Source organism: Macaca nemestrina, chromosome 9 (assembly GCF_043159975.1).
Source record: "Macaca nemestrina isolate mMacNem1 chromosome 9, mMacNem.hap1, whole genome shotgun sequence".
NCBI classification, from domain to species: Eukaryota; Metazoa; Chordata; class Mammalia; order Primates; family Cercopithecidae; genus Macaca; species Macaca nemestrina.
In genome coordinates this window covers 115,099,869-115,121,276 of record NC_092133.1, presented here as the reverse complement: position 1 = coordinate 115,121,276, position 21,408 = coordinate 115,099,869, and the positions used below count along the sequence as shown (strand labels likewise).

The 21,408-nt window shown below is 42.0% G+C and overlaps 1 long non-coding RNA gene across 11 annotated transcripts in view; it reads left to right on the top strand.

Moving 5' to 3' along the window:
- LOC105479964 (uncharacterized) overlaps positions 1–21,408 on the top strand; it is a 295,667-nt gene that overhangs the window by 101,710 nt on the left and 172,549 nt on the right. For 9 of the 11 annotated variants that reach the window (XR_011608178.1, XR_011608182.1, XR_011608179.1 and 6 more), the window contains 2 exons: positions 13,548–13,674; positions 15,742–15,832. This is a non-coding gene — a long non-coding RNA (uncharacterized lncRNA). Of the gene's footprint in view, positions 1–5,637; positions 5,776–13,547; positions 13,675–15,741; positions 15,833–21,408 lie in introns of all 11 variants that reach the window. The other 2 variants (XR_011608174.1, XR_011608175.1) reach the window with 2 other exon arrangements.

Sequence of the window (21,408 nt, the reverse complement as noted above, 5' to 3'; positions counted from 1 at the left end):
ACCTGAGGTCAGGAGTTCGAGACCAGCCTGGCCAACATGATGAAACCCCGTCACTACTAAAAATATAAAAAATTAGCCAGGCATAGCGGTGGGTGCTTGTCATCACAGCTACTTGGGAGGCTGAAGTGGGAGAATCGCTGGAACCTGGGAGATGGAGGTTGTAGTAAGCCGAGATCGCAGCACTGCACTCCAGCCCAGGCAACAGAAACATATTTTTTCATTTGTACTAGCTACATTTCAGGTGCTTCTTAGCCACATGTGGATAGTGGCTACCATATTGGTCAGCACAGACACAGAACATTCCCATCATTACATAAAATTCGCTTTAAACCTAAATATGAATGAAAACCTAATGTATTAATCAATAACATATTAATCTTGTGTATAAATCTACTCACAACCCAAACATACCACGTTCTTTGATCTCCATCACTTTTTAAAATCAAAGGTAAAAATCACTTCAGAGAATGAGTTAAACCCATTGCCTGCCTCTGAGCAGTAGGGTAACACCTCACTCTGAATAATCCTCCGTACAGAATTCTCTCTGGAAAAATGATTATTTCCTTCTCGTATGTGAGTCTTAAAAGACGCAGGCATTCGGGCTATTTCCACATATTTCACTTGACTCCTGCATTCACAATTCCTTGCTGGCCTCTGGGTAAGAGAGAGATTCTGTGAGCTGTGGACTGTGTTGCCCCTTCTCAGAAGGAAGGTCACCCAACCCTCACAAGCCTGAGAACATTTTGACTGCTGCTTTGAGATGACAACAACAAACTCTTCCAAAGGGAGAGCTGAAGATCATCACAGCTCATCACGGCTGCTCGAGTGAGCTGCTTGCCTGAGGAAAGAGTTGAGGGGCTGGGGGATCATTGCCCCTCGTCTTGGCCAAGGTTTGGCTTTCTGCGCAATGAGGTGTGACATTTTTATTGTTTGTTTGCTTGTTGTTGTTGTTGTTTTTTTTTTTTTTTTTTTTGGAGACAGGGTCTCATTCTGTTGCCCAGGCTAGAGTGTGGGGGCGCGATCACAGCTCACTGCAGCCTTGACCTCCAGGGCTCAAGTAGTCCTCTCAACTTAGCCTCCTGAGTAGCTGGGGCTACAGGTGCACCTCATCATGCCTGGCTAATTTTTTTTGTATTTTTTGTAGAGACAGTGCTTCGCCATGTTGCCCAGGCTGGTCTCAACCTCCTGAACTCAAGTGATCCTCCCACACCTGCCTCTCAAAGTGTTGGGATATAGACATGAGCCACCTTGCCTAGCTGACAGGTGACATATGAAGAACTGGTAAAGGAAGCATGGGACCTGGAGAATCTCTTTCTGATCTGATTTGAGAATTATTTTTATATTAGGTGGGGTAAAAGCTGAGCTGTCATAACACAGACTCAACAGTACAGAAGTTTAAAAGATGAAGAAGTTTCTTTTGTACAACCATCCAAAATAAATGTTCCGGGTGCAGCCTATTCTGTTCCACAGTTATTTAAGGACACAGGTTCCTTTCAAGTCATTGCTCCGTCCTCCCCTGCCCCCTGTTCTCTGGGGGAATTGTCATCTGCATGGCTGAAGCTGATTATAGAGGCATGTCTGAGTTTCCACTTGTGAGAAGGGGAAAAACCATGGACGAGACATGCCCACTCCCTGAAGGCCTGGGTTCCTCATTGCTTGGTCATGATCCACTGGACTGAACACCCTACCTAACTGCAAGAGTCGCTGGAAAATGTAGTCTAGACTGTGCTCAGGAAGAAGTGGAAAATGAATTTCAGTGAACTAATGGCACTCTCTACTGTACTTTCCTTTCCTTTTCTCACTTTTTTTTTTTTTTTTTTTTTTTTCCAGAAAGAGTTTCATTCTTGTTGCCCAGGTTGCAGTGCACTGGCACGGTCTTGGCTCACTGCAACCTCTGCCTCCTGGGTTTAAGCCATCCTCCTGTCTCAGCCTCCCAAGTAGCTGGGATTACAGGCACCCGCCACCACGCCCATCTAATTTTTTAATTTTTTTTTTTTTTTTTTTTTTGAGACGGAGTCTCGCTCTGTCACCCAGGCTGGAGTGCAGTGGTCAGTGGTCGGACCTCGGCTCACTGCAAGCTCCGCCTCCCGGGTTTATGCCATTCTCCTGCCTCAGCCTCCCGAGTATCTGGGACTACAGGTGCCCGCCGCCTTGCCTGGCTAATTTTTTTTGTATTTTTTAGTAGAGACGGGGTTTTAATTTTTAAATTTTTAATAGAGATGGGATTTTACCAGGTTGGCCAGGCTGGTCTCGAACTCCTGACCTCAGGTTATCCACCCACCTCAGCCTTTTCTCAGTTCTTAATGTTTTTTTCTTTTCAAACGCTATGACTCCATATCCATCAAGACAGTATATTGTTTCTCATCTTCTCCTAATTCTACCTCCCTCTCTTTCCAAAAAACAAACAAACAAACAAACAAAAAAAACAAACAAAAAAAGCACTAATGAAAGAGAATTTATTTTTTCAGCCTTTTTGTTAATATTTCAAAAATCACAAATTCCCAACAGACATAGACTGGGTTGAAAATAATTACATTTCTATGGAATGAGCCCTTTCTATCTAAATGCTAGACTCTCCCAAACGGGTGCTCTTTCATGTTTTCCTGGAGCAGGGGTGGTGTGGGGCAGCGACCTCTCATCATATCGTCAACAGCCAGAAACATAGATACAACTGGAATGTTCTCCGGAGCCAGTCTGCTGTGTGCAGGCCTCAGCATTCCGTATCGTTTTGTTCCCTTCATTCCACTAGAGCGGCTCCAAGTCATGACAACCGGTGGGGATAATTGACGTAAAAGTGCTCAACCCCAAGTGGCCAAGCTTCCCCCAAACAATTGCTGGATTGTTCGGGGACCTGTTGATGCAACAAACCTTGTGCTGAGAAGCTTGCCCCGTAATTAGCAAGCAATGCTGTCAAGCCCATCAAATGGTTTTGCGTGATGGAGTGAACGAGACAAAGCACTCTCCTGTCCTTCGCTGGCAGGGAAGACAGTCGGTTTCTGAATGGAGCTGACACTTCTGTAAAGGGAACTAAGTGAATGTGGCTTCCATTTCACACTCGTGCTTTCCAGACTGATACCAAATCTATGAGCCTGGGCTCTCGAGTTTGGCTCTCTGGTACTGGGCTGATGGGCAGCAAAGTCTTAATGAAGCTCAGGGAAGGAAACAATGGCTTTGGGGTGTGAGCCCTGTTTTCTTTATGCCTCAACAACCCTGAATAACCTCTGGGAATTTTCAAAAAGGAGCATATTTTGCACTCACTCAACACGGAAAGGAAGTTCAATACGTGATAGTTTTAACCTTGACGTTGACTTTGCCTATTTGGGGAAATTAGAAATGATGCAAGGTGATCTCCAAGTTACTCAGTGCTAGAAGAATACCATTCACTGTGTATACTGCACACTGTGATGAAAGCAAATGTAAATTTTATATCTTTTTTTATTTGCTTTTATGAAAACATACAGTTGTAAAGAAACATTGAGGAGGGTTGGGGAAAGCAGCAAATGAGAAAAAACATGGGTAGAAATTTAACTTTTTAGGGCCTCAGCTGCCTTGATTGTAAATTGGGAACATTCTTTATATAATCTATAGAATGTTATTCAACCCCAAATATGTATGAACAGATGGATCGTGTCCCTTACAAAACATTGTGTTATATATAGTTATGTTCTTAAAAATCGCTTTCCTTCTCTCTGTACATATATGTTGATATTTGTATGTTTATAAATATATGATAGATGATAAAGCTCTATGGACATGTTGATGCATAAGATATTTTTCCTATATACTTATACCAGTTAGAAATATAGATGCATTTAAAACCTGATTCATGCTTCTGAATTGAATGAGAGTGGAAATAGTTACTTAGCACCATACATATAAATATCCAAATAATAATTGTTATTAATATCAACATACTTAAACTGTGATGATGACTGTAACACCATTAAAGAGGTATCTAAAAGGCAGACATTTCTATCTTGCATTTTATATGTGCTAAAATAACTGTGACAGGAGATCTTTTAGCATAGAAAAATTTCCATTTATTTTAATTTTCACTGTAGATTTCATTCTTAAAAAGTCTTTAGCGGCTGGGCGCAGTGGCTCACACCTGTAATCCCAGCACTTTGGGAGGCCAAGGCGGGTGGATTACGAGGTCAGGAGATCAAGACCATCCTGGCTAACATGGTGAAACCCCGTTCTCTACTAAAAATACAAAAACAATTAGCCAGGCATGGTGGCGGGTGCTTGTAGTCCCAGCTACTCGGGAGGCTGAGGAAGGAGAATGGCATGAACAAGGGAGGTGGAGCTTGCAGTGAGCTGAGATCACAGCACTGCACTCCAGCCTGGGTGGCAGAGCGAGACTCCATCTCAAAAAAAAAAAAAAAAAAGTCTTTAGCCAATTATGGCATGATAAAGTTGGGGAAAAATATACAGTCATAATTGTACATTGTTTATGGTATTTCTCAAACCATTCCATCTCTTGGTGGGCTTTAATTTATTACCAGTTGAAATGAAATGAAACCTCTGACATTCATGGCACATGGGCATGTGGAGAATGAATTAAATATGAATATTTACTTAGGAATTTTGTGTATATTTCTCCCAATTTCAGATTAATAGTACAAAATAGAAGCTGTTACGTAACTTCTGAGATAACATGGGGGAGAAAAATATTATCTTCAACTTAGAGGATGGCCCAATTTTCAGGTTAAAGGAACAAAATTTTACTTCTAATTACTGTACTATTATACTATTTTATAATCTAGACTTATCAGAGATGAAATAGGTTGATATAGATAGGAAATATGTCCTTGTATTACATCTTTGCTTTTTTTTCCTCATTGTATTCTCAGCTTATATCACCATACCTGGCACATGAAACATTAATAAATATTTGTTTAGTGAATGAACAAATGTCTGAATTTGAGAATAGGTTCCTATGTCTTTGTGAATGTAATGGTTAATTTTATGTGTCAACTTGACTGAGACATGAAGTCCCAGATATTTGGTTAGACGTTCTTCTGGGTGTGTTTGGGAGGGTGTCTCTGGGTGAGATTCACATTTGAACGGGTGGACTGAGTGAAGCAGTTTGCTGTCTTCAATGTGGATGAGGCCCATTCAATCCTTTGGAGGCCTGAGTAGAACAGAAGGTGGGGAAGGGAGAAGTCGCTCTCTCTGCTTGATGGCCTTGAGTCGGGATATCTGCATCCTTCTGCTTTCAGTCCCAGACTGCAACTTAGACCACTGGGCTCTCCCGGTTCTCCTGACTTTGAATCTAGATTCTTTTCTTTGGTCTTTCCTTAAAAGTTCAATTTTTTTTCAGCCACATTTTTTTTTTTTTGGTTACCTTGTACAGACAAAGGACGAAATGTCAGGTATAGTCAGAGAAAAATGAAACATAAATATCCTATGTTAAAGTGCATTATAGGGGGTGTGTGTGTGTGTGTGTGTGTGTGTGTGTGTGTGTGTGTCTGTGTCTGTGTGTGTTGGGGGGAAACTTATGAAGAGAGAGTTTTGAAAGCACTAAAAATATTGCCTTAAGGGAAAATGTTGATAAGCATGGTAGTTTAAAAAAATGACTGCAAATTTTTGACACTACTTCCCTTAAATCTGGGTGGGCTTGTTACTTTCTTCTAGCCAACAGAATACTGCATGACTTTCACAACTCAGTTGGGAAAACTGACACAGTTTTCACCTTGTTCACTGGCATACCTGCAACAGGACCCCGAGCCGGCCATCTTGTGACGACGTCCATACCATGTGGAGATGGCACATGTAAGTGCTCTGACTGAGGTCCCAACTGACAGCCAGCATCAGTGATGAGGCATACAAGTGAAGGTGCTTCCGGAAGATTCCAGTCTCTAGCCATTTTGTCACCCCTAGCTGTAGAGTTTTTCCATTTGAGGTTCCAGGTGTAGCTGAGCAAGCCATTTTCCCTGTACTCTGACCAAAACCCTGACCCACCAAATTTGCAAGCATAAAGAACTGGAGGTATGAAGTGGCTAACTTTTCGGGGTGATTTGTTCCACAGCAATAGTTAAGTGGAACAACGAGATGTGGAGAGGGGGATGTGGGGAGGCAGAGAGCAAGAGCCAACACAAGGTATTACTCTCCCTTTTCCTTTGGTACCAAGTGTTCTGCTGTTGCTGTTTTTGCCCTGTACAAGCCCTGGTGCAAGGTAAACAGACTGGGAATAAGGGTTTAGAAGAAGCCTCCACATCAATTTCATATATATACCAATACATATATATAAAAATATCTATATATTTATATGTATATAAATATATACATTAAATATAAATATATGTATTTAACCGGTAGTTTTGTTGTGACTGGTGTTAACTAATTGCAGGCAGGCATGGTGGCTCATACCTGTGATCACAGCCACCTGAGAGACTGAGGCAGGAGGATCGCTTGAGGCCACAAGTTCAAGACCAGCCTGGGCAACATAGCAAGACCTCGTCTCTAAGAAAAAAAAAACAATTGGAGAATCGTCTCACGTCCACCAATGTTATATTCCTTTATGCAGCTACAATGGAAGGAGGAGGAGATAGGGAGGAATTCTTGTGGTCAGCTGCTCCAGGCAGCCATTTTTGGGCGACCCAACATAAGTACAACATCAACAAATCAGTGGCCACCTCAACAAAAGTACTTTTATAAGAGCTGAAGGTTCAGGTATGGGGATTCTGTTTTTGTAAACGCAGAGATAGAGATCAGTTTCTTAGCTAACAGTAAGGACTGTTTTCTATCTGGAATGTGGGGATGGGTATCCTCTTGAGTATCTGGCAGGGGAGGGGAATGGCACAGATGAATTCAAACCAGGGATACCGCATGCAGGCCAGGTGAGGCCCATGAAACTACAGGAGGCAGAATGGCTTAGTCCCAACTCAGAGGAGGACTCAGCCTTTGAGAGGCAGGGAATTCTGCTCCAGAGCCCGCCATCTTGAAGAGCAGTATGGTTCTCACAAGGCGTGGAGATGCTTTGCTACACAAATAAAGGGTATAAAGGGATTTGGTGCTTACAATATCCACTGTGAGGTTTTTCTCCTAGGACATAATTTATAGATTAATCTTTTTTTTAAGAAAAATAAAATGATCTCAACTAGGGGAGAAAGTCTTCCAACCCAGTAGACTTCTTAAATACTTCTTCTGAATAGACTGTTTTTCTAATTTCTTCCCTAAGTTTGTGTATGATATATTATTACACCAGCACATGAAGCCGGCCAAATGAGCCCCAGGAAAGAAATATTGCTCCAAAGTAAATATAGGAACTTGCTTAATACCGCATGATCAGATATCTTGCAAATAAGACACACAATTAAAATATCATTGTATATGAGATTGAGAGTTGCAGATTGTATGAGATAGTCCCACTATGCTGAAGTGGAAATTTGATATACTTGTTGAGCTTTGAGAAGAATTCTGGGTAAATGGAACTTTGAACCTGTGTGGGGAGGAGAGAAGGATGATGTGAAAATATGGCTGAAAACTAAGGGCCACAGAGGAATGAAGGTAGATCATAAATCTGGAATATAGAGCAAATGTTTAGCAAACCATTCTAGCTGCATAAAGGTATATAACATTTGTGGACATGAGGCTGCTCTCAAATTTTAGCTAGCACCAGTCACAACAAAATCACCAGGTTAAATTCTGTTAAAGCAAGCATATATTTAAAAGAATATTTTCATGAAAAGAAATTCAAAGGCAAACAGTGGTCCACTTGTTTTAAGCAAAGCAAGGAAACACCATTACAGAATTAAGGATAGGATTTAAAAAACTCATCATAATGTGATTTTATTTTGCAAAGTTCATTATTTAAGAGATATATCTATCAATAAATAATATAAACACACAGAGAGAGAGAGAGAGAGAGGGAGAGAGAGATGCCTGAATAAGGTTACCTTTTAGTAGCAACAGAAAAGTAAGCAAAGGGCAGGAAAATGAAAACGACAAGCCCAGAGGCAAACAAAACAAACTTTCAGGGAGTATCTTATTATTGCATAGTTTGAAAAAAGTCATTGCCTGGGATTAAAAAACAAACTTTTTAAATGTAAAAACTTATTATATTATGATATTGTTTTACTTTAATGAGGCGGTGAAGACAACTTTGGATATATATTTAGGCGAAAAGTCACAAAGAAGCTTAGGTGTCCCAGTAAATGAAGATTATTAGGCACAAAAGGAGATTCAGAGATTTCCCTAGAAAACACAGTCTGATCTTTTTAATTTCTTTTTTCTTTTTTTGCTGGGGAAAGTTTAATGTAAATCCTTCCCTTTATGGGAAGTGACCGACTTTGTTCTTTGCTTAATGTAGACGGTGCCCTGGTCCCTGACATTGTGCTTTTTTACATATTTAAAGGAGTTTTAAGGGACACTAAGACTTTTCCTTCACTAAGGTCTTGCTTGGACACTATTCCAGCAAAATTGCACACATTGGTCTTCAAGGATCAAAGACTGAAATGGAGCTAATTTCCTACAACAATTCTATAGCCTGATGAGTTCGCTAAGTAGGAGAAGGCTGCCCATTGCCATTTATTGAACTAATTAAAAATAAAAACTTAGCTTTCAATAAAAGGTATATTTTAGAGTATGATACTAATTAGGATTTTTTTTTTGGTCTTTAAACAAAATGTAACCTTATCCTCTTTTGAAGGTTAGCATTGCTCACAGATTTTGTTAATTGGTTTATTAACGTTTTCTATCCTGGAATCATTCTTGTTCAGACTTTCTTATATTCATATCTTTGTGTAACTGTTGACTTTAGATTGAATTTTTTGTTTGTTTGTTTGACCAACAAAATGAGTAGCATCTGGGTTGGAAGAAAGTTTACAAGAAGTATATTCTAAGTTAATACATTAAGATGTTCAATCTGGAGACTGGGAGGTGGTTGAGTTTAGACCATGCACAGCCAGTGAGGTCATGACAAGGCAGACCCTTACAGCTTAACTTCACAATCTGGAAAGCCAACATGCATCTATTTCAGTAATAATCATGTTCTGGGGAAGGAAGGCACAAACCCAGGACTCAGATTTCCATCATGCACAATGACAATTACTAGAATGACTTTGATCTGGAGAGTGTTTCTAGCGACCTGTGATTGAAGGTCTCTGCCCTACAACCACTGTGTTCTGAAGCCTAACAGGCCTTATATTCACCTTTTACGAGGGTGTTTTCAAAGGTGATTGAGTTAGGAGAATCCACAACCAACTAGATGGGTCGGAACCTTTTGCCTATATTCTGTCTTTTGACACGTTGTTGTTTGAATGACTTTATTGGCCTTGGTGAAGTATATGGCCTTGTATAATAAAACCACAGGCCTTTGGGTAACAAGACTTCTCTAATTTTGACTCACTCAAAGTTCCTAAGTGAAACAGTTTTTCATTAGCATCTTCAGTCCTAACCATGTAGCCCTGGACTCAGAAGTAAGGTTTTCCTAAACATTTGTCGGGGAGAGAAAAAATCCTGGGACAGATTTTATCTGGCTCCCTCTGAGTACTTTTGAAGTCTTGGATAGAACTGGACACTTTTTAGACTTTCCTTTGTGTGTCGGAGAAAGTTTCAGCAAGGCAGGCCGCTAGATAAAAGAGAAACCCCAGCCTATTTGGAGATGAAAGTCTTCAAACCAGGGCATGCCAAATTCATTGGAGAATATAGCCTCAAAGGAAATGTTTGCTTTCTTTTGAAAATTCATTATTATAAAGCCCATTGTGTCATTAGGCCAGTTGTGTGATTACTGAGAAATAACTAGAGATAATAAACGAATGTCTCATCAAAGGCATGTTAATTCTGGGTAATCTTATTGAACTTGTGAGTTGTAGATGCCCTTAAATGCCTTCTCTATGAAAAGACACAGTCCGTACCCATCAGCATTGTTAATTAGGAAAACTCCCAGAAAATTATGGTATGGACAAAAGTTGAGGCTTTAAAAACATTATTGGAAACATGGAAAATATTTTACATCTGAACTTCAGAAGAAAGACCTCTTTTCGTGTTCTGGTTTTGGCTCGCCAGACTGGTCCTGCGCTTTGATAAATGGCAAAGTTACCTTGTTAATGAGCACTGAACAGATCCGGCCGCTGTCCCTGCTTGGGCTCTGCGCTGGGCAGGAAGCGGTTTTCTCCCCTCAGGCCAGATCTCATTTTCATGACTGAAGCTTGTGAGATCTTGAAGCACGAAATCAATAGCTCTTATTCAATCAGCCCTGAAAGGAAGGCAGTTATCAAAAGGAACGCAGGTAAAGCAGGTGATAGCAGATGAAACTCGGCAATTATTTTCAAAAGAACCAGCAGGCTCTGAAGTCTGCGGATGCTTCTCTGATACACCCCAGATCTTTCTCTCACATCTAGTTTGGTGCCAAGCTGTGCCTGTCGTCAGTATAGGGTGTACAATTTAGTTGCTTGAAGCAGAAAAAATGTGAAAATGGCCTATCTTGTGTCTTACTTACCTAGTCAAAATGCATATGGAAATGTGAAATGCAAAGTGCATATGCCTATATTAAAAAGAAAAAACACATCCAGCACAGAAAGACATGAATATCAGACTCCACTGAGCAACTATAACCTCTGTGATGAGGCACGGTGTACTTCAAGAATTGCCTCCCTGCCCGCCCCCACCCCATGTAAAACAAGAAAGTCAAACATAACCATAGAATTTTCCAAATATAGAAAGGATCTTTTGATGATCAAATATACAAAGGAAAGCATGTCCCTGAGTCATAATAAGAATAAAACAAGGGACTGAAAATAGAAAGACCATTTCCTCCAAGAAAGTATCCTGGATTTGCAAGAATATTCTCTGCCTCTCAACTCATGCCTTTTGCTCTTCTTCTTTTTCTTCTCTTCTTCTTCTTCTTCTTCTTCTTCTTCTTCTTCTTCTTCTTCTTCTTCTTCTTCTTCTTCTTCTTCTTCTTCTTCTTCTTCTTCTTCCTCTTCTTCCTTCTTCCTCTTCCTCTTCCTCCTCCTCTTCTTCTTCTTTTTTTCTTGAGATGGAGTCTCACCTTGCCACCCAGGCTGGAGTGCAGTGGCAATCAATCTTGGCTCACTGTAGCCTCCACCTCCCAGGCTCAAGCAATCATCCAGCTTCAGCCTCCTGAGTAGCTGGGACCACAGGTGTGCACCACCACACCTGGCTAATTTTTTGTATTTTTGGTAGAGACAGTGTTTCCCCATGTTGCCCAGGTTGGTCTGGAACTCCTGGCCTCAAGTGATCTGCCTTCCTCAGCCTCCCAAAGTGCTGGGATTATAGGTGTGAGCCGCCATGCCTGGCCATACTTCATGTCTTCTATTTAATGCTGAATGTTATAGCAAAGGCTAAGCAAATGTATTTCCTGGCCCTTGTTTCAAAATTTCAGGAAGCTCAGATCCTAAGATAGCAGAGAGGAAGGAGACCTGAAACATTTTCAAAAGTCAGATAACTATCATACTCAATCTATTGAAATAAATAATCAAATTTCCCTATCAAAACAAGGCTAAGGGCTTTTTTTTTTTTCCTCCCTGTATGGAAATAGTTTTTCAAAGGTAACAGAAAAGTTTGCAGAGTTATGTTTAAGTATTTGTGACTGCAATCATGCAATCACAGTTTTTCTTTCTTTCTTTTTTTTTTTTTTTTTTTTTGAGACAGGGTCTCACTCTGTTGACCAGGGTGGAGTGTAGTGGCATGATCATAGTTCACTGCAACCTCTGCCTCCATCCCAGACTCAAGCAATCTTCTTGCCTCAGCCTCACCAAGTAGCTAGGACTATAGGTATGCACCACCATGCCCAGCTAATTAAAAAAAAATTTTTTTTTTGTAGAGATGGGGTTTTGCCATGTTGCCTGGACTGATCTCAAACTCCTGGGCTCAAGTGGTCTGCCTGCCTCAGTCTCCCAAAGTGCTGGGATTATGAGCGTGAGTCAGTGTGCCCAGCCTGCAATCACATTTTCAATGTCTTTGTTTTTTAAAAGGCATTCTGTGATGAATCATTCATCATGGAATACAGAGAATTATTTTTTAATGTACAAAACTACCTTGAAAATATGTGAGTTTTGGGGTTTTTCTGTTCGAAGAAGTATCTTTCATATTAAAGCTTTAAACAGGTGACTGTCTCTCTGATATGTGAGATTAATTTTCTGTTAGAAAATTAATTTCTGTTAATTCCTTACACTTAGTTCTGTTTAATGTTGGTTTCAGTTTTAATTGTGTTTAAGGCATATCTGCACTATGGAGGTGAGACAGTGGGCTCAGGGCCTGAAAGACACTTAGAAAGCATAACAACCATAACCTTCAGCTTCTCACGTTCCCTTCATGTATGGCTGATATAGTTTGGCCCTGTGTCCCCACCCAAATCTCATCTAGAATTGTAATTGCCATAATCCCCATGTGTAGGGGGCGGGGCCTGGTAGGAGGTGATTGGATCATGGGGATGGTTTTCCCCATGCTGTTCTTGTGACAGGAGTGAATCTTCACGAGATTCGATGGTTTTATAAGCATATGGCGTCTCCTCTGCTTGCACTTCTCTCTCCTGCTGCCATGTGAAGAAGGTCCTTGCTTTCCCTTCCCCTTCCACCATGATTGTAAGTTTCCTGAGGCCTCCCCAGCCATTTGGAACTGTGAGTCAATCAAACCTCTTTCCTTTATAAATTATACAGTCTCAGGTATTTCTTTATAGCAGTGCAAGAATGGACTAATACAGTGGCTTTCTTAATGAACTGAAGCTCAAAATTAATATTTCAGGAGCCATATTTTAATCTATAAATCCTGTATTATTCTTATTTGTAAAAAATTTTTTAGACAAGCTTTCATTCTGTCACCCAGTGGGGCAATCATAGTGTGGTATCATAGCTCATTGCAGTCTCAACCTCCTGGGCTCAACTGTTCCTCCAGCCTTAGCCTCTAGAGTAGCTAAGACTACAGGTGTGTGCCACCATGTCCAGCTAAGTTTAAAGCTTTTTGCAGAGAAGAGGTCTTGATATGTTGCCCAGGCTGATCTGGAACACCTGGACTCAAGTGATCCTTCTGGTTCAGCCTCCTAAAGTGCTAGGACTACAGGTGTGAGCCACTGTGCACTGGCCAAACTCTGTATTTTTGAAGAAAAGAGACACATGATTCAGTCATTAGAACAAATGTATCCAAATGTACAAATGAATTAATTTTGCCTAGACTGATAACCATAGTCCTACGTACTTTTAAGGAATCAGGATAATTAGTTCAAGAACCAACAAAACTCAAGTCACTGGAAACCAGAAGACACTCACGCATATTTTCTCTAGTATACAATTAAAATTTGCAACTTGGTGAAGGGTCCATTGGAAATATATCCTTTTAAATCCAGTGGCATGTCTGTCATTCCCAGAACGCAGCAGGACAAGGTGGCTGGGCCCTCTCTGTTTTGGGGAATCTGGATGTGATGCCAGCACCAGGTCATCGGGGCACACACCCTTAGCTACTGAGGAGTCTGAGCCCTGGAAGCTGTAGGTCTGGGGCCAAAACCAGAATTCTGACACTCTGGAGACTGCCCCCAAATCAACTAGAGTTGATATGTGGATGCCATTTTTCTTTGTCCCCTGCAGATTCATGACTTCAACTGGGAGATGAGTTTCAAGCTACCTTTCAAGGAATTCTGGGTAGAATGAAATCTGTTCCATGGAATCTTAAGAAGCAGCAGCAGAAAAAGAAAAAAAAATCAAGATCCCTGTGGTAGGTATCAGTCATTGGTTTCTAGTTACTCAACCTTTTTACAAGTCTTAAGGATCCTATAAACTTTGAAAGTTGTAGTAAAATATTTATAGAGCAAGTCAAAGAAAAGTATAAAACAGTGGGTCTAGGTGAAATTTTGACATGGCTAAAATTCCTTTTCACCTCTTCTGCTGTTTGATTCATAAGGGTATAGGTACCTGGCCTGGTGAAATAGCAACTAATTTCGCCCTGTAGACCTGACATAGTACAATTTCCTCAGTTGCAAAGCCATTTCATTTCTTTTCCTCCGGGTGTTTACTTTAGAAGTTCAAGAGATGACTTTGATGAGAAATGACAGTCCGGTGCCTCATGAGAAACTCAGGCTGGTGCCACAGCTGAAAACTCTGAGATTATTACCCCTTCTGAATTTTCCTGGGAAAGGGCCTTGGAGCCACTCTCCACTGTGATTGAGAAACTCAAGAGTAGCCATTGGTGTTTCAGGCTTTTAGGGGAGATATAAAATGGAGGCCTGACTAGTAAAACCTGCCACCCATAGCCCCAAGACACTCTTTACTCAGGCAGTCACAGAGCTGGGATGGAACGCCATCTGGAGGAACCCCACTTTGCCTGTGTGCCTTCACTTCCCCAGCCCGTCCTTGGGGTTCTTCCCTTCCTGACCAGGATGCAGGGGCTGTAATAGCAGGATGCTGTTCAGCAGCTGCCGCAATATCGCTACACGGTAAGGGCTGGCCTTAAGCAAAGTGTGCCGGGGTTCATAAACATGCATGGGGCAGGAAAATGTGATCACATATAAATGTGTGCAATGCTATTCCGGGAAAAGCATGTGAATGTTTTGGAAGTCATAAGGGATATCCTAAAGAACGATGGTGTATGGAAGCCAAGAGGTTTTTTGCTCAAAGAAAGCCCAAGATCATAACTGAAGGTGTGTTAGGAAGCAAAAAAAGGTCAAAGACCATGGGCAAAATTAATGTCTTGTTTGATCCCGCTACAATAACTCCGGGGGGTGAAATGAAGTTCAATTTCCTTTATTCTGAAGCATGATTATAAAGCAATGGAGTAAGTGCTTCAACAAATATATCGGAATGAATACATCTAAATAAATGCTGTGGCCTTCAAGTTGACCATGGCAAAAACTCTAATTATTACGACACATGTATCTTAAGCCTTTTCTGAGACCCTTCCCAACCCTTCTTCTCTTCCAGTGCACCGCTCTTCTGAGATGCTTGAGGTTTCATACATATTACTATTGTAAATATTTCCATTTAACATTGAAATTAGTTGTTTTCTGGGTTTGTGCCCCATCAAGGATTGGTACAGAGTAAAAACGTATTACATTAAAAAAAAATTTAAAGTGTGTTGAGTGAATAGCCTTCAGAGATAACTTATGCTTCGCACAGGAAAACTTGCCTAATGTTTTAGGACCACATTTTGTATGCCAAAGCAGTGTCACCCAACTTGATCACCTACATTCGCCAGCTCTGTTTTAAAATAATTTTTGGTTTAAGAATCAAATACACCTTCTTCTTGGTATAAAGATTTATAACCATTGAGACTATTCTAAAGGAATGTGCTCTTGGCTCTGGAGGCAATTCCAAAGGAGGAATTTCGAAAATATTTTGAGCTATGACTGCATTATTGTGTAGTGATGCCCAGTGGAAAAATATTTTTTAAAGCAGTAGAACTGTTCTTTAAAAGTTACTCGTAGTTACGGGAGGCTGAGCAACCAATTCACGATTGTGACTTCCTTTGTTTTGGGAAAAGTTAGCAGAATAAACACTTCAGTTTGTCCAAGAAAAATAATTTGTGTAATAAGCATCATCCTCAATGTTACTTTAAATGTAGGCTGAGAAGTAATGTGTTCTAGTCAACATAAATAGAGTCCATTTTTAGTAGGACATTGTCCTTGCTGCATCTTTGAATATGGATTTAGATTTTAGTGACTGTCTCTGAAACTGTCTTGGGAAAGTATGTGTGTGTGTGTGTGTGCGTGTACATGTATGTACATATCTGTTTGTATGTATAAATGCATGCATATTTTGTCTATTTGTCTGATTATATTTGTTTTAGGACACTGCAAACCCTGAGCTGACCCAGAAAGTATCTTGATCCTCTCTTTACTCCACACTGGATGAAAGACTGGGAAAGGAAATTGAATCAGGTTTGCCTGGGCGTGGTGGCCTGTAATCCCAGCACTTTGGGAGGCCGAGACAGGCTGATCACTTGAGGTCAGAAGTTCAAGTCCAGACTGGCCAATATGACAAAACCCCGTCCCTACTAAAAATACAAAAACAATCAGCTGGGCATAGTGGTGGGCGCCTGTAGTCCCAGCTACTTGGGAGGCTGAGGCAGGAGAATCGGTTGAACCCAGGAGGCGGAGGTTGCAGTGAGCCGAGATCATGCCATTGCACTCCAGCCTGGGTGACAAGAGCAAAACTCCACCTCAAAAAATAAAATAAAATAAAAAGAAATGGAATTAGGTTTGACCCTGTGCTATCTGGGTGACAGCCCCAGGCGTGGTGTTTTGAAGAACAGCAGATGGAAAATAATCATTGGTGATTGGGGCTGGTGTTTGGGGCCAAGGGGCTGCGTTGCAGGTGGTGGGTGGCTGGAGGGTTCCCCTTTTAGGAAGGAGAAGCTCCCAGTCATCTTGGGGTGGGAATAAGAAAGGCTGCCACTGAGTTCTGGGACTGAGAGGGTCCAGCTGGATTTGGAGGTGGGAAAGAGACCTGGAGCCTGGTGGAGAGGAGGCTGAGTTGGCATAGCCAGGCAAAAGGTAGCCAGGAGCTAGGCCAAGGGCCCAAGGCTGGCTTTCGGAGCTGGGGCCCTCTAGAGGAACCCCTTTTGATAAGCATGGGGATGTTTCTTGGAATTGTAATTGCATCAGCCCCACACCTTCAGCACAAGTTTACTAAATAATTGGGCTGCTCCTCTCTGTGCATTGGAGAAATAAAGGCAGAGCCTGTGTCTGCACTTGGAGTGTCTTGCATGGGGATGGCAGAGCAGCCTGAGGAAGCCAGTGTTGAGCCTGTTCAAGGGAATTTCCTTGCAGGGCTTTGCAGCACTGGCCTTGGAGTCAGGGTGGCTGGAGGGATGAGCGACTACTGGGATGGGTGGGTGGCGCATCCAGCATCTCTCCAGAATTCTCCAACATGTCCATGGAGGAGAAGCAGGGAGAAGAATAACTTTCTTGAGTAATGGAATTGGGCCTCAAAGTCATGATTATTTGGATAATTAAGAAAACACAGGCCCGGTACAGTGGCTCACAGCTGTAATCCCAGCACTTTGGGAGGCTGAGGCAAGAGGATTGCTTGAGCCCAGGAGTTTGAGACCAGCCTGGGCCACATGGTAAGATTCAGTTTTTACATTAAAAATTGTTTTAAAAATTAACCAGGAGTGGTGGCTCGCATGTAGTCTCAGCTACACATGAGGCTGAGGAAGGAGGATTGCGTGAGCCCAGGAGTTCAAGGCTGCAGTGCAGTGAGCTGTGATTGTACCACTGCACTCTAGCCTGGGCAATAGAGCGAGACCCTGTCTCAAAAAAACAAAACAACTCCTCTCCCCACCCTGAAGCCCCATGATCTTTTTGGTAATTACAGGTGAGTGAGGTCTGGGGACTTATTGGTTCTGATTGGGATAAGTGCAAAGCATTACAATAAGATACCTTCCATTTTTAAAAAAGCAAACTTAAAAGTTGAAACAATTCCATATTTTATATCTTTAGAGGTTCTCTTTATGTACGTAGGTGAAATAATCACAATGTAACTGAAATGTTTAGTTTTCAGCGAGTGGTTTGGTATTCTCTGCTATAATCCCTCTTACTTTGACCTTGATATTCCTCACTCCCCAACACCGAATCCATTGGTAAGTTAAAGATTTCTCAAATCCACCAGTATGGTGGCTTACACCTATAATGCCAGCACTTTGGGAGGCCGAGGTGGGAGGATTGTTTGAGCCCAGGAGTGCGAGACTGACCCAGGCAACAGAGTGAGACCCCGTCTCTACAAAAAACAGAAAAATTAGCCAGGCATGGTAATGCACACCACTGGTGCCAGCTACTTGGGAAGCTGAGATGGGAGGATCACTTGAGCCCAGGAGGTCAGGGCTGTAGTGAGCTGTGAATGCACCACACAACACTCCAGCCGAGTGACATTGCAAGATCCTGTCTTCAATAAATAAATAAATGAATAAAAACAATGCAAACACATTTTTAATTTACAAGACACTCAGTGAGAAAACTATGTTCTAGGAAGGGATTATGAAGCTGGATCTGGAGTCGTGCCTGGTTGCCGTCCTCTGGCTCATTCATGAAGTGTTGGATGAAGCACTTTGCTGAGCCTAAAGAGTCCTGCTGTGTGGGATGAGGTGGGTGGAGGGACTTGTTAATGCTCCTGTCCCATCCAGGGCCCCCTTACGCTCTTCTGATCCAATTCCCAGGAACATCAACTCCATAAAAACATTCCTCTCCCTCGAGCCGCCCATTAACCTTTCTGAGTTGGCTAATGATTAATGTCATTAGCTTCGGAATGCGATGGCAACTCCCCAAGAGGGTATGGCGCCCACAGCGGAGTGGGTTGTAAGAACTGTGCAAACCAAGCGAGCTGTCCTCAGTCTGGGTGTGGAGATAATGGTTTTACCCCCTCCAACAGTGACTTTTATTGCAGTCATAATTACTCATCTGTTCAGTTAGCACCTGCCCTACTAGTGGGGAGAGAGAACCCAAATAATAATGTCAAGTTTACCCGACCTAAACAATGCAGACATCACCAACGATGTGATGACCTTGTGTTTGGAAAGTGAAGGTCTCCTTGGGCAGGGGAGCAGCCCAACCACATTTTCTCAGGAACTGTTCTGATTTCCTTTATCCTTGGCCTAGTTCTAGCAGGTTAAACCTTCATGAGACTGTCATTTCCATAGGTCAAAAATGACCAATTATCAGCAATTTCATAGGGTTCAACCCAATATAGTTTGTTCTTGATTCTTCTAGAGCAGTGATAAAAGACACGGGTAGAAAGTAACAAGCAAAGAGAATAACTTGTCAAGTAAGAAAACCCTAATAAAGTTAGGGGTAGTATATTTTAAAAGCTTACTTGCTCTAGAGAAGACTATGGGTACTACACACTCTTGCATTAATATTATATGCCTGTGGCTTTTGAAATATTTCAACTCCTTGGGTGAGACATTTAAGGTAATGAGTTCCTGAAGTTTCATGTCACTACAGCGCCTGAAAATGGTTTTCATGGAATTTTCATTAATTTCTAAGGGATGAGAAGGTTGTATTTACAAAATGAGTGATTGTTGCCTTAGAGATCAGGCAGGACATTGCCAGTAATGAGGGCAGACTGCAGTCAGGAAGTCTTGTTTGAATTAATAGTAAGTGAACTTCAAGACAGCAGAAGTCACTGCTTGTCCCAGATGTCTAATGATGAGTAAGTGAAACAGGAAAGGAAAGAGAACTAGCGCTGCTTGCCTACCGTGTGGCAGCTTTTGACATTCTCTTTCCTTTCATCCGTATACAACTCCACGGGGACAGGCATTATTGTCACCATTTCACAGATGCTCCTAGCAGTGTCAAATCAACTGTCAAAGTTCGTATCACTAGAGGTTGGCAGAGCCAGCATTTATGACCAGCTCAGTGGTATTCAATGCCTCATCATTTGCTTATGCCGAGAAAGACTGGATGACTTGGTCCCAAAGGTGGTCTGTGTTTATGGCTTTGGGCCTGGCATCTTCAGAAGTGTCTTATTTTGGGGTTGTGCACACTGGTGCCATTTTCCTAATTCACAGGTCTTCTCAGCATGCATTGGAGAAGGCATCCCCAAGTATAAAGCATGGGACTTTGGGTTGCATTAACATTTGCCTCCAGTTACTCCCAGCAGAGCTTGGAACACAGTAGTCAATAAAGCATATATATGTATATGAATTTTATTATAAGAGATAAGGTCTTGGTCTGTCACCAAGGCTGGAACACAGTGGTGCAATTATAGCTCATTGCAGCCCTTACCTCCCGGACTCAGGTGATCCTCCTGCCTCAGCCTCCTGAGTAGCTGGGTCTGTAAATGCTAAAAACCAGCTGCCAGCACGTTCAGCTAATTTTTCTACTTTTTGTAGAGATAGAGTCTTGCTATGTTGCTCAGGCTAGTCTTGAACTGAGCTCAACCAATCCTCCTACCTCAGCTTTCCCAAATGCTGGAATTACAGGCATCAGCCACCATACCCAGCCTTGCATATTGTTTTGGTGGCATCTTGGCTGACCTCGTAAGCTGGATTTTCTTGTCAGAAATCCAGGATAAAAAGGATTTCCAAATCACTTTTGCACAGGATGAAATGGAGCTTTGGTCAAAACCTTAAGTCACCAAATTCTTTTTGGGTTGGGTGAGAGAGCTGTAGGTTGATGAGCCATTATATCGAATAACAATTATGCCTGGCACTTGAAAGGGTGGGAGTGGGAGAGAGGGAATAAATAGTTGGGATGCTGGCTTGGACTGCTGGGCTAATTCTGAGTGCTTCTGTTTTAATCAGCTCCCATGGTGAGAGTCATGGAAAAATACCACTTTCACATATACACACAAGTACTGAACTTAAGAGTAATGAGCACTAATGCAGTCATTTAATATATATTAATCTGTTTGCTTCCTCATTCTGCATCTGTCACTGCCTCTAAACCCTAGCAACCTGGAAGCTGCTAATTCTACTCTGTTGCTAGACACGCGATGTAGAGAAATACCAAAAAGAAAGCATGGAAACCTAGCTTGTTTGCGGCTAGTAGGTACGTGGACCTGTTACTGCTGACAATAGTGTGTCCCATCATTCTGCTTGAGCTTTGGTCAACTGTGTAGGCAGAGTTTCCTAGGAAGGGAAAACAAACAGATAAGGAAGCATTCACTGTACATTTTTAGTCCTTTGCTGCCTGTATTGCCTGTATGACTAGCTGTGACAGGCTGCAGGAGATTCGATTCAACTCAGCCACCAAGGACAAGGCTTGCCATAATGGAAGCTCAATAAGTATTTGAATGCTATGCATTTTCTTGGTTCCTAGTCCTATGTTATCCAGAGGAATATAAGGCACTCATGCCTTTTTTTGGAAGATGATGGAGGTAAATGAAATAATTAGACATAAGACATTTAGAAAGAAGACATGCAAGATGAAAGGCAAGTGAATTGAAGAGAATCATGAGTCATGGTAATGTTACAGACCCCAAAATAATATTATGTATCTGGTTGGCTGCATTTTTTGGTTGGGGGGAGCGGGGAGAAACATGTTTCCTGGAGCTCAGCTGCAGAAGAGAATAGGGCCTGATACCTTGGCTGGGCGACCTAGGTTAGTCATTTAATGGCGCTGAATATTTCTGTCTAACTCTTTTCAAGATGGCTAACAATCCCTAACTTAAAGGATTGTTGTAGGGATTAGAGAAAAGACCCGTAAGGGCGTGTACGACATCGATTGCAGAGAAGGAGTCAATAAATGGTAGCTCTGGCTAGGTGCGGTGGCTCATGCCTGTAATCCCTGCACTTTGGGAGGCTGAAGAGAGGAGGGCAGATCACTTGAGGTCAGGAGTTCGAGACCAGTATGGCTAACATGGTGAAATCCCATCTCTACTGAAAATACAAAAATTAGCTGGGCATGGTGGCGTGTGCCTGTAATCCCAGCTACTCAGGAGGCTGAGGCAGGAGAATCACCTGAACCTGGGAGGCGGAGGTTGCGGTGATCTGAGATCGTGCCACTGCACTCCAGCC